Source organism: Sminthopsis crassicaudata, chromosome 2 (genome assembly GCF_048593235.1).
Source record: "Sminthopsis crassicaudata isolate SCR6 chromosome 2, ASM4859323v1, whole genome shotgun sequence".
NCBI classification, from domain to species: domain Eukaryota; kingdom Metazoa; phylum Chordata; class Mammalia; order Dasyuromorphia; family Dasyuridae; genus Sminthopsis; species Sminthopsis crassicaudata.
Window position 1 is genome coordinate 648930237 of NC_133618.1, and position 10837 is coordinate 648941073.

The 10837-nt window shown below is 36.5% G+C and overlaps 1 long non-coding RNA gene across 1 annotated transcript in view; it reads left to right on the top strand.

Moving 5' to 3' along the window:
* The window catches only part of LOC141553822 (uncharacterized), a 10293-nt gene extending 1555 nt beyond the window's left edge, over positions 1–8738 (top strand). The window contains exons 2-3 of the long non-coding RNA XR_012485658.1: positions 7801–8005; positions 8475–8738. This is a non-coding gene — a long non-coding RNA (uncharacterized LOC141553822). The remainder of the gene's footprint in view (positions 1–7800; positions 8006–8474) is intronic.
* The last annotated feature ends 2099 nt before the right edge of the window (positions 8739–10837 follow it).

Consider the following 10837-nt stretch of genomic DNA (forward strand, 5'->3'; position numbering starts at 1 on the left):
TCATACAAAATATATTTCCATATTAGGTATATCACAAAAAATTGGAAAATTATATTTCAATGTGCTTGTTCCTCCTTTTTTTCTAAAACCATCACATTTCTCATTTCTTATAGTTCAGTTTTCTATCATATTCACATATCACAACTTGCTCAGTCATTCCAATTGATGAGCATCCCTTAATTTCCTTTTTTTTTTTTTTTTTTTGCCACCACAGAAAGAGCTGCTACAAATATTTTAGTACATATCCATCCATTTCCTTTTTCTTTGAAATCTTTGTTGACAGACTTAGTAGTAGTATTTTTAAACCCAAAGAATACACAAAGTTAGACAGCCCTTTGGGCACAGTTCCAGTTCGTTCTTGAGAATGGTAGGTCCAGACAAATACTCCAAGCACAGCACATTAACGTATCTATTTTCTTTTCATTTCTTTGGATCATATTTACCTATAGAGAAATGACTCTCATTTTCATAGATTTGAAGTAGGTAAGCTGATAGCAGGTGGAATAGAAGGACTCAGAAAAGGCCTTTTAGGAAGAAATATTTGAACTGAGCTTGAAAGAAAGCTAGGCACACAACAAAAATGTTGGCTAAAATATTTAAAGACTTTCAGTTTCCATTTCCTCAGTAACTTTATTGAAAAATCATGTATTGGGGGGCGGAGCCAAGATGGCGGAGAAGAAACACACGACTCAGTGAACGTCCTCACTCCCTCACAACCAATTAGATAAATTAAGTCTCAGAATTAGCTCAGGACTGATAGATACCACAAGGACTGGAAGCACGACTTAGCAGCTGAAGAGAATCTGGAGTTTCAACAGGAAAGGTCAGTTCTCAGGGGAGGAATAAGAGAGACCAGCACAGACGGTGGGGTAGGGGCACACTGCGCCCATTGCGCTGGGAAGGGCTCTGGGATCAGAGAAGCCACTGAGGTAAAGGAATCTGGCACAGGCTGTTAGCTCTTCTCTGCTAATTATTTAGCAGTTCAGAAGAGAAAGCCAAAATATTTTAAAACTCAGATTAGATTTTCCCCGATCCTGGGGGTGACTCAGCAGACTCGGCAACAGGGGGTGTGGCCTCAGCTACCACCTGAGAATAGTTAAGAGATTGACAAGTGGGTGGATACGGCCCAAGGCAACACACACTGCCTAGTTTAGCTGGAGGGAGTGGAACTCAGCTCCAGGAAGTCCCAGAGAAGCGGAACCTTTGAACTAGGGACCGCGGTTTCTGGCAGACACTTCCAGTTTGAGCACAGGGGCTTCTCACGTCACCTGCTGCAGACATCCACTCCCCACCCGGACACATAGGCTGGGCTTCGTGCTGTCTTCACTATTCTACGCCCTCGAAGCACAGTAGTGATAATCACCTCTGAGGCACTTCCAGGGAGGGGGTGGGGAACTCTCTCCCAGAGCTCTATCTTAGCTCAGGCGCAGGGGCCGCTGCATCCATCCAGTCTGGGAGGAAGCTGGTAAAGAAGTAAATAATTTCCTACCCCAGGGACAGACCCCAAAACATTTTTTTAAATATGAGCAAAAAAGCTAGAAAAACTATAGATTCCTTCTATACAGAGAAAGAGCGGGTATCCAACCCCGAGGAAGTTGACAGCAGAGAATCAGCAGATAACAACCTAAAGGGGAACGATTCCTGCCCCCCATCACATAACTCTCTCCTAGAAGAAGCTCGTAAAAAATTGAGGGAGATCGAAGAAAAATGGGGAAAGGAAAGGGAAGCTATGATAGAGAACAACAACGTCCTGAAATTGGAGTTGGAAAAAATAAAGAATTCACAGGAGATGCAGGGAAACAAAATTAGTGAATTAGAAAAGGTTAAAAAAAACACAGGAAAGTAGGATTTCTGAATTGGAAAAGATAAAAAAGTCTCAAGAAAATAGAATTTCTGAATTGGAAAAAGAAAATAATTCTCAAAAAAAAAAAATTAGGGAAATGGAAAAAAATTCAATAGAGCAAAATAATTCATTTAAAAACGAAATTGGGCATTTACAAAAAGAACTAAAAACTGTGAAAGAAGAAAATAACTCCTTAAAAGTCAGGATGGAACAAATAGAAATGAATGATTCACAGAGAACCCAAGAATCAGTCAAAAAAACAAAAAAAATGAGAAGCTGGAGAACAACGTCAAATACTTACTGGGAAAATCTATAGACCTGGAAAATAGATCTAGGAGAGATAATCTGCGGATTATTGGACTTCCAGAAAACTATGACCAAAAAAAGAGCCTAGATTCTATTTTACAGGAAATTATCAAAGAGAACTGTCCAGAGATAATAGAAACAGAAGGGAAAGTAGATGTGGAAAGAATTCATCGAACTCCTTCTGAAATAGACCCTAAAAAAAGAACACCACGGAATATTGTGGCTAAGCTGCAGAATTACCACACAAAGGAGAAAATCCTGCAAGCAGCTAGAAAAAAACAATTTAAATACCAAGGTGCCACAATAAGGGTCACCCAAGATCTGGCTGCCTCCACATTAAAAGATTGAAGGGCCTGGAACCTGATATTCCGTAAGGCAAAAGATCAAGGACTGCAACCAAGAATGAACTACCCAGCTAAGTTTAGCATCTTTTTCCATGGAAGAAGATGGTCATTCAATGAAAAAGAGGAATTCTATATGTTTCTAAGAAAAAAACCAGACTTAAACAAAAAATTTGATCTACATCCACAAGACTGAAGAGAAACAGAAAAAGGTACACAGAACCCTTGAGAACTGTAACTCTGTTGTGGGTATATAAAAAATACTCAAGGATAATTTGATTTTACTGATATAAAAGAAAAAAAGGGGGGGGTGGTAAAGGGAAGGAGGTCGGTTCAGAAAAAGGGGAAGGAGTGATAAAAAGAGGGAAACTACATCCCAGGAAGAGACATAGAAAATACACCATATCTGAGGGAACTTAGTGAGGGGGAGAATCATTGTGTGAATCTTACTCTCATCAGAAGAGGCTCAAAGAGTAAATAATTAACATATTTGTTTTTCAGAGAATTTTCTCTCACCTCATTAAAAGGGGGGAGAGGAAAAGGGAAAAGGAAAAGGGGAATAAGTGAAGGGACTTGGAGGGAGGGGGGAGGGATCCTAAAAAAAAAAAAAATAAAAAAAAAAAAAAAAAGAGGGAGGGTTGCGCGTCACAAGGGGGGTCTGTAAATTAAATATCGGGGAGGGGGATCAGGGGGGTCAAGGGAAAAAAGCATAATCTGGGGATAATACGATGGCAGGAAATACAGAATTAGTAATTTTAACTGTAAATGTAAATGGGATGAACGATCCCATCAAACGGAGACGGATAGCAGATTGGATCAAAAAGCAGAACCCTACAATATGTTGCCTACAGGAAACACACTTAAAGCAGGGAGATACATACAGAGTAAAGGTAAAAGGTTGGAACAGAGCCTATTATGCTTCAGGTAAAGCCAAAAAAGCAGGGGTAGCTATCCTTATCTCAGATCAAGCAACAGCAGAAGTAGATCTTGTTAAAAAAGATAAGGAAGGAAACTATATCCTGCTGAAAGGTAGCATAAATAATGAAGCCATATCAATACTAAACATATATGCACCAAGTGGTATAGCATCTAACTTTCTAAAGGAAAAGTTAAGAGAACTGCAAGAAGAAATAGACAGTAAAACTATAATAGTGGGAGATCTCAACCTTGCACTCTCAGATTTAGACAAATCAAACCACAAAACAAACAAGAAAGAAATTAAAAAAGTAAATAGAACATTAGAAAAACTAGGTATGATAGACCTTTGGAGAAAACTGAATGGCAATAGGAAGGAATACACTTTCTTCTCAGCAGTTCATGGATCCTATACAAAAATTGACCATATATTAGGACATAAAGATCTCAAAATTAAATGTAGGAAGGCAGAAATAATAAATGCCTTCTTCTCAGATCACAATGCAATAAAAGCTACATTCAGTAAAAAGTTAGGGGTAAATAGACCAAAAAGTAATTGGAAACTGAATAATCTCATCTTAAAGAATGACTGGGTGAAAGAGCAAATTATAGAAACAATTAACAATTTCACCCAAGATAATGATAATGATGAGACATCATATCAAAATCTTTGGGATGCAGCTAAAGCAGTAATAAGGGGAAATTTTATATCTTTAGAGGCTTATTTGAAGAAAATTGAGAAAGAGAAGATTAACGAATTGGGCTTACAACTTAAAAGGCTAGAAAAAGACCAAATTATAAACCCCCAACCAAAAATTAAACTCGAAATACAAAAATTAAAAGGAGAAATCAATAAAATTGAAAGTAAAAAAACTATTGAATTAATAAATAAAACCAAGAGTTGGTTTTATGAAAAAGCCAATAAAATAGATAAACCTTTGGTAAATTTGATCAAAAAAAAGAAAGAGGAAAATCAAATTGATAGTCTTACAAATGAAAAGGGGGATCTTTCCACCAATGAAGAGGAAATTAGAGAAATAATAAGGAGTTACTTTGCCCAACTTTATGCCAATAAATTTGATAACTTAAGTGAAATGGATGACTTCCTCCAAAAATATAGGCTCCCTAGATTAACAGAGGAGGAGATAAATTGCTTAAATAGTCCCATTTCAGAAAAAGAAATAGAACAAGCTATTAATCAACTCCCCAGGAAAAAATCCCCAGGGCCAGATGGATTCACATGTGAATTCTACCAAACATTTAAAGAACAATTAGCCCCAATGTTATATAAATTATTTGAAAAAATAGGGGATGAAGGAGTCCTACCAAATTCCTTTTATGACACAGACATGGTACTGATACCTAAACCTGGTAGATCGAAAACTGAGAAAGAAAATTATAGACCAATCTCCTTAAAGAATATTGATGCTAAAATCTTAAATAAGATATTAGCAAAAAGACTTCAGAAAATCATCTCCAAGATAATACACTATGATCAAGTAGGATTTATTCCAGGAATGCAGGGCTGGTTTAATATTAGGAAAACTATTAATATAATTGACCATATTAATAATCAAATTAATAAGAACCATATGATCATCTCAATAGATGCAGAAAAAGCATTTGACAAAATCCAACATCCATTCCTACTAAAAACTCTTGAGAGTATAGGAATAAATGGATTATTCCTTAGAATAATCAGGAGTATATATTTAAGACCGTCAGTAAGCATAATATGCAATAGAAATAAACTGCAACCTTTCCCAGTAAGATCAGGAGTGAAACAAGGTTGCCCACTATCACCATTACTATTCAATATAGTACTAGAAACGCTAGCCTCGGCAATAAGAGCCGAGAAAGAGATTCAAGGAATTAGAGTAGGAAATGAGGAAATTAAACTATCACTTTTTGCAGATGACATGATGGTATACTTAGAGAACCCCAAAGACTCTGCTAAAAAGCTACTAGAAATAATTCAAAATTTCAGCAAAGTGGCAGGATACAAAATAAATCCACATAAATCCTTGGCATTTTTATATATCACTAACAAAATGCAACAGCAAGAGATACAAAGAGAAATTCCATTCCAAACAAATGTTGAGAGTATAAAATATTTGGGAATCCATCTACCAAAGAAAAGTCAGGAATTATATGAGAAAAATTACAAAACACTTGCCACAAAAATAAAATCAGATTTAAATAATTGGAAAGACATTCAGTGCTCTTGGATAGGCCGAGCGAATATAATAAAGATGACAATACTCCCCAAACTAATCTATTTATTTAGTGCTATACCAATCAGACTCCCAAGAAACTATTTTAATGACCTAGAAAAAATAACAACAAAATTCATATGGAAGAATAAAAGGTCAAGAATTGCAAGGGAACTAATGAAAAAAAACTCAGAGGAAGGTGGTCTAAGTGTACCTGATCTAAAGCTATATTATATAGCAGCAGTCACCAAAACCATTTGGTATTGGCTAAGAAATAGACCGGTAGATCAGTGGAACAGATTAGATACAAAGGACAAAAAAGGGTACATCTATAGCAATCTAATCTTTGACAAACCCAAAGATTCCAACATTAGGGATAAAAATTCATTATTCGGAAAAAACTGTTGGGAAAACTGGAAATTAGTATGGCAGAAATTAGATATGGATCCACACTTAACACCATATACCAAGATAAGATCAAAATGGGTCCATGATTTAGGCATAAAGAGGAAGATAATAAATAGATTAGAGGAACAGAGGATAATCTACCTCTCAGACTTGTGGAGGAGGAAGGAATTTATGACCAGAGGAGAACTAGAGATCATTATTGATCACAAAATAGAAGATTTTGATTACATCAAACTAAAAAGTTTCTGTACAAATAATACTAATGCAAACAAGATTAGAAGGGAAGTAACAAATTGGGAAAATATTTTTAAAAACAAAGGTTCTGACAAAGGTCTCATTTCCAAAATATATAGAGAACTGACCATAATTTATAAGAAACCGAACCACTCTCCAATTGATAAATGGTCAAAGGATATGAACAGACAATTCTCAGAGGAAGAAATTGAAACTATATCCACTCACATGAAAGAGTGTTCCAAATCACTACTGATCAGAGAAATGCAAATTAAGACCACTCTGAGATACCACTACACACCTGTCAGATTGGCTAAGATGACAGGAACAAATAATGACAAATGTTGGAGGGGATGTGGGGAAATTGGGACACTAATACATTGCTGGTGGAGTTGTGAAAGAATCCAGTCATTCTGGAGAGCAATCTGGAATTATGCCCAAAAAGTTATCAAACTGTGCATACCCTTTGACCCAGCAGCGCTACTACTGGGATTATATCCCAAAGAAATACTAAAGAGCGGAAAGAAACATATATGTGCCAAAATGTTTGTGGCAGCTCTTTTTGTTGTAGCTAGAAACTGGAAGATGAATGGATGTCCATCAGTTGGAGAATGGTTGGGTAAATTGTGGTATATGAAGGTTATGGAATATTATTGCTCGGTAAGAAATGACCAGCAGGAGGAATATAGAGAGGCCTGGAGAGACTTAAATCAACTGATGCTGAGTGAAATGAGCAGAACCAGAAGATCACTGTACACTTCAACAACAATACTGTATGAGGATGTATTCTGATGGAAGTGGAAATCTTCAACATAAAGAAGATCCAACTCACTTCCAGTTGATCAATGATGGACAGAGGTAGCTACACCCAGAGAAGAAACACTGGGAGGGGAATGTAAATTGTTAGCACTAATATCTGTCTGCCCAGGTTGCATGTACCTTCGGATTCTAATGTTTATTGTGCAACAAGAAAATGATATTCACACACATGTATTGTACCTAGACTATATTGTAACACATGTAAAATGTATGGTATTGCCTGTCGTCGGGGGGAGGGAATAGAGGGAGGGGGGGTAATTTGGAAAAATGAATACAAGGGATAATATTATAAAATATATATATATAATAAAAAAAAATAAAAATAAAATAAAATAAAATAAAAAAGAAAAAAAAAAAAAAGAAAAAGAAAAATCATGTATTAAGTACTTTCTGTGTGCTGGGCAGTGTGCAATAACCTTGGGAATACTCATAACATACTGAAAGGTAGATAATCTGTCTACCTGGAAAAGAAAAGAAAATAGGAATGTAGCCCTTAAGAAATGAAATTGTTTGGGGGTGATTTTTTAAGTGTATGTCCCCTTGAAATTCTTTCAACCCGATAAAGAGATTTGCCAAAAAACAAAATGTCTTATCCACTTGTTCTGTCAAGTTAAGATCAATACCAGTTTAAAGAAACAAAAACATATCTCTTTGGTAACAATGAAAAGCTAATTTTGAGGTCAGGTTAATGGGAGTCATGTTTCTTCCACTCCTTCCTTAGGTTTGGTTTCAAAACCGAAGAGCTAGGCAATCAGCACAACAGAAAAAACGGACAGCTCTGGCTTCCACAAACTCAAGAAAATGGATGTGTCCAGGAAAATCATCTCCAAGTCAGTTACCCAAAGAGAACCACCATGAGCATGATCTCCCTGAGGATGAGTTTCCACTACCAACTGCAGCCAGATCTGACTCATGGTCAGAACCAGGTAAGCCTAGTCAGAAAGGCAGCCTAAGGAGGAGCTGCTCCATATAGAGAGGAGTGTGGCTTCAACCACGAAGGCTGCTTACTCAGGATATAACATTTCCCAAAGCCTTCAGTTTGGCTCCTCTGAAACCATGAGGCCACTGACTGAACTTCAACCTTATTGCCCAGTGTCCTAGAGAAGCTCCAACCAGTGGGCATCTTCTTGGCTTCACCAGGAATCACAAGGGCCAGAGAACCATGGCGCACACACCTCCTCTTATGGAGAGGTGAAGCCCCTATTGCATCAGCAGCAGCAGGGATGGACAATAGAACAGTTGTACTCACACTATCACCCACTAACTTTTCAATGTGCTCAGGAGTTCCCATGTCAGCAGCAGCAGCCACACTCCCAGCAGCCACCAGCCCTCCTACCCTCAGGGTCACAGACTGCTACCTTCCAGGTACAGCAGCTGACTTCATTTCTTTATCAGTCACCACAGGAACATCAAAGTCCAATACAGTCACCTCCATTGATGAAGGGGGAAGAGCAGCCAAATGAATTGTTCCCTCCTTTTAACCAGCAAGAACTTCAGCTCATCAATCTATCCAAGAAAACCGTTAGGCTTGACTCTCCAATGCTTTTCCCTGATGATTATCTGCCTGCCTACCCAGGAGAACTGGATATAGATGACATTCTGAGAGATCTGCCTTTCCCTTTGGCCATGTTAAATGATTAAAAATTGAAGAATTTTGTATCTTATGGTGTGATGTAGTAATCTAATAACGTTTGTGATTCTAAAAGTCATTCTGGGATTAATAATTTCCTTCAGGTCTTATAAACTCACTTACAAAATGGAAAGAATAAAAGGATTTATTAGAAATTAGAATCTAACAGCCTCTTGTTTATAAGAAATGCTTTTGAGAAAAGTATCCTCAGAAAGAGATAAGAATAGCATTCATGAACTCAGTTGTAAATATAGACTTATTAAAAAAGAAATAGTGGAAATATATTAAAGTATTATTATGCTTAAAAGTATCAAAGACATGAGACTAATATCAGTTTGTACATATGAATTTAATTACATAATATCTAAATACTTACAGTAAATAATCATTGATTTACAGTTAATAGACAATAAAACTCTCATTGGGAAACTCGTACTGCCATTAGCTTTTACAAATTTTTGGAAGAAATATATATATATTTTTTATATATATTTTTTAATTATTATATATATATATATATTTTATAATATTATCCCTTGTATTCATTTTTCCAAATTACCTCCCCTCCCTCTATTCCCTCCCCCCGACGACAGGCAATACCATACATTTTACATGTGTTACAATATAGTCTAGGTACAATACATGTGTGTGAATATCATTTTCTTGTTGCACAATAAACATTAGAATCCGAAGGTACATGCAACCTGGGCAGACAGATATTAGTGCTAACAATTTTCATTCCCCTCCCAGTGTTTCTTCTCTGGGTGTAGCTACCTCTGTCCATCATTGATCAACTGGAAGTGAGTTGGATCTTCTTTATGTTGAAGATTTCCACTGGAAGAAATACATTAAAAATATTAATGGAATTTTAGAAAAGTTAAATATGATAGATTTCTGGAGATTACTGTGTACATTTTTCCCCCCAGGGGGAGGAGAGGGCAGGGAGGATGGGAGGTAATTAGGGTTAAGTGACTTGACCAGGATCACACATCTAGTATCAAGTGTGAGATCAGATTTGAACTCAGGTCCAAGAAGGAAAGAGAGGGAAGGAAAGAAGGAAAAGAAGAAAGAAAGGGAAGGAGGAAAAGGAAGGAGGGAAGGGAATGAAAAGAGGGAAAGGGAGAAAAGGAAGGGAGGGGATGGAGGGAGGGAGGAACTAACAAGCTTCCATGGAGACAATAATATATCTAGGATAAGATAATATAGCTAGAATAGAAATGGTAGAATGGAGTGAAAATATTTGTATCAAAATTCTCTAATAAGCATTTGGTATCCAAGACAAAATAATTATCAAAAATACATAAGGTAAAATAGTCATTTCAGAATAGGTAAATTATCAAAGGATATGAACAAACATCTTCAAGAGAACTTCAAAGTATTCAATAATTACAGGAAAAAAAGTGTTCTAAATAATAGAAATGCACATTAAACAACTGTAAATAGTAGAGACTTTTGAAGAAAATAGAAGTCAAAGAGGTTTTTGAAAATAATATATTGAAATTATTACATATGTCAAAGGAAAAGCAAAGCTATATATAATCAAGACTGATATGTGTAATGCCCATTTTCCTTTGCATGTGTTAGGTTTATAATTTCTTTTTTTAAAATTTTAAGGCAATAATAGGGGTTGAGTGACTTGACCAAGGTCATACAACTATTGTCTAGGATCTCAAGCCAGATTTAAACTCAGATCCTCCTGACTCTAGGACCAGTGCTATATCTACTGCACTGCACTACCTAGCTGCCACTATCATTTCTTTAAAAGAAGAAGAGTTTGGTTTTTTTTTTTTTTTTTCCCCTGAGGCTGGGGTTAAGTGATTTATCCAGGGTAATACAGCTAGGAAGTGTTAAGTGTCTGAGACCAGATTTGAACTTGGGTCCTCCTGAATTCAGGGCTGGTGCTCTATCCACTGCGCAACTAGCTACCACCAAGAAGAAGAAATTAGATCACCAAGACCAAAGCATTTTACTGTTGGTTGAACATAATGGAAATTTGTCTCTTCACAATTATTTACTTGGTTCCCTGAATGACATATCCACAAGTATTTTCCAAACCTTTCTCCAATGTGATAGAAGTTTCCAATTCAAGGACTCTTATGGCCATAATTTTCTTTCTTTCTTTTTTTTT